Raw genomic sequence first — 2,505 nt, 5'->3', positions numbered from 1 at the left:
CTGTCGTGTGTTATGTCGGTTTACACTGAGGAATTAATTTTCACTCGGTATTACTGCATTAGATTTTGGCTCATTTATGTCACTAACAAGTGTAGCTACGTAACTGTATTGTAAAATCTCAACGTATCTGTGTTGAATGGATGTTAATGCCCTTTTGTGTTTGTTTGCACAACGTTTCAGGGCACACTGATCTTCCTCATGTTGATATGCCCATGGCATCGTCTTCCCTCAAAGATGATGAGCAGGTGACTAATTTTCTGCTGTTGTTATTATTGCAACAATAACACAACATAGTTGTATGGATGTTGATAGTGAGGTTGGTAGACACAGTTCTTACAGTGCTGGTTAACGTAAGATACATACATTGTGAGGACTGTGTGTGTTTTGGATATGCAAGTCTATTGAAAGATGGGCTCCCAAGTCCACATGTAACACAGACCTTACAGTGTATGAAGTTGTCAGGTACATTATTAAGAGGACTGTGTGTGGATACTGTCGTGTGTTATCTTGGTTTACACTGAGGAATTAATTTTCTATCAATATTACTGCATTACATTTGGCTCATTTATGTCACTAACCAGTGTAGCTACGTAACTGTATTGTAAAGTCTCAACGTATCTGTGTTGAATGGATGTTAATGCCCTTTTGTGTTTGTTTGCACTATGTTTCAGGGCACACTGATCTTCCTCATGTTGATACGGCCATGGCATCGTCCTCCTCAAAGATGATGAGCAGGTAACTAATTTTCTGCTGTTGCTATTATTGCAACAAGACCACAGCAGTGGTGTTTAGATGTTGATAGTGAGGTTGGTAGACACAGTTCTTACAGTGCTGGTTAATGTAAGATACATATATTGTGAGGACTGTGTGTGGAATCTGTCGGGTGTTATTTAGTTTACGATAAGATAACTCTTTATTGTCATTGCACAGTTATACATAGTACAATAGTACAGTGAAATTGGAAAACTGTCCTACGTCGGCACTACATATAACACAACACGACACTATACGACACATCACAACGCAACACAAACAACACAAACAACACAACACAGTATAATAACTTAGTAATAAAAAGAAGAATAAGTGTATTTGTATTGCACACTGTTATTATTGCACATTAATTATTATTGCACCTTGTTATAAATATAAATATTATTATTGTTACTGTTTTTACCGTTGTTACCCCCCCCCAAAAAAAAAGTCCAGGTAGGTAGCCAGTCAGGTCAGCTATTTGCATTGATTAGGGCTATTGCCCTGTTGTAAAAGCTGTCCTTGAGTCTATTTGTTCGGGACCTCAGCAGCCTGAACCTCCTGCCAGACGGCAGCAGCTTAAACACCCGGTGTCCTGGATGTGTACAGTCCCGTAGGATGCTGCGTGCCCTCTTGAGACAGCGAGTGCTGTACAGGTCCTTCAGGGAGGGAAGAGGATGTCCAATGATTTTTTGGGCCATATTGATGACCCTCTGGAGTGCCTTTCTGTGTGCTGTGGTGCAGCTGGAGAACCACACACCCATGCAATATGTCAGCACACTTTCAACGGAGCAGCGGTAGAAGACGGTCAGCAGCTCCTTCTTCAGGTCCATTTTTCTGAGGATTCTCAGAAAGTGGAGATGCTGTTGGGCCTTCTTTAAAACCGCAGAGATGTTAGAGCTCCATTGGAGGTCTGTGTCTATGTGCACATCCAGAAACTTGAAACTGGAGACCCTTTCCACACACTCCCCGTTGATGCTGACAGGCTGCAGCTCAGACTTCCTCCTTCTGAAATCAACTACCAGTTCTTTTGTCTTGTTGGTATTGAGGTCCAGGTTGTTATCTACACACCAGTCTGACAGCCTCTGAACTTCAGCTCTGTATGCCGTCTCATCTCCCCCAGAGATGAGCCCCACCACGGTGGTATCATCTGCAAACTTGATGACTGCGTTGTCTGGGTGGGTACTAACACAGTCATGTGTGTACAGAGTGTACAGTAGGGGACTCAGTACACAGCCTTGTGGAGAGCCGGTGTTAAGGCTGAGGGCTGAGGAAAGATGAGGCCCCACTCCAACTCTCTGTACACAGTCTGAGAGGAAGTCTCTGATCCAGCAGCAGGTGGTAGAAGGAAGTCCGATTTCCAGCAGTTTAACTATTAGTCTGTCCGGGAGTATCGTATTGAAAGCAGAGCTAAAGTCAACAAAGAGCAGCCTGGCGTAACGGCCCTGCACTTCCAGGTGAGAGATGGTGGTGTGGAGCGTTGTAGCAATGGCATCTTCAGTTGATCTGTTAGCTCTGTATGCGAACTGGAGCGGGTCGAGTGTGGGTGGCAGGCAGGACATGATGTGACGTCGGACCAGTTTCTCGAAGCACTTCATTATAACAGCAACTGGTCGGTAGTCGTTGAGGCTGCTAATGTTGGTACGCTTTGACAGCGGGACAATTGTGGCTGACTTCAGGCACGGCGGGATGCAGGACTGGGACAGTGAAGTGTTGAAGATCTTAGTGAAGACCCCAGCCAGCTGGTCTGCA

General features: G+C 44.6%; 1 long non-coding RNA gene across 1 annotated transcript in view; it reads left to right on the top strand.

The window, feature by feature from the left end:
- The window catches only part of LOC112846779 (uncharacterized), a 2,336-nt gene extending 1,618 nt beyond the window's left edge, over window positions 1-718 (top strand). Inside the window, exons 2-3 of the long non-coding RNA XR_003219934.1 lie at window positions 181-245; window positions 672-718. This is a non-coding gene — a long non-coding RNA (uncharacterized LOC112846779). The remainder of the gene's footprint in view (window positions 1-180; window positions 246-671) is intronic.
- Window positions 719-2,505: the final 1,787 nt, after the last annotated feature.

This window comes from Oreochromis niloticus, linkage group LG4 (assembly GCF_001858045.2).
Source record: "Oreochromis niloticus isolate F11D_XX linkage group LG4, O_niloticus_UMD_NMBU, whole genome shotgun sequence".
NCBI lineage: Eukaryota > Metazoa > Chordata > Actinopteri > Cichliformes > Cichlidae > Oreochromis > Oreochromis niloticus.
The sequence above is the reverse complement of the archived record's forward strand: the minus strand, read 5'-3'. Positions and strand labels throughout refer to the sequence as shown.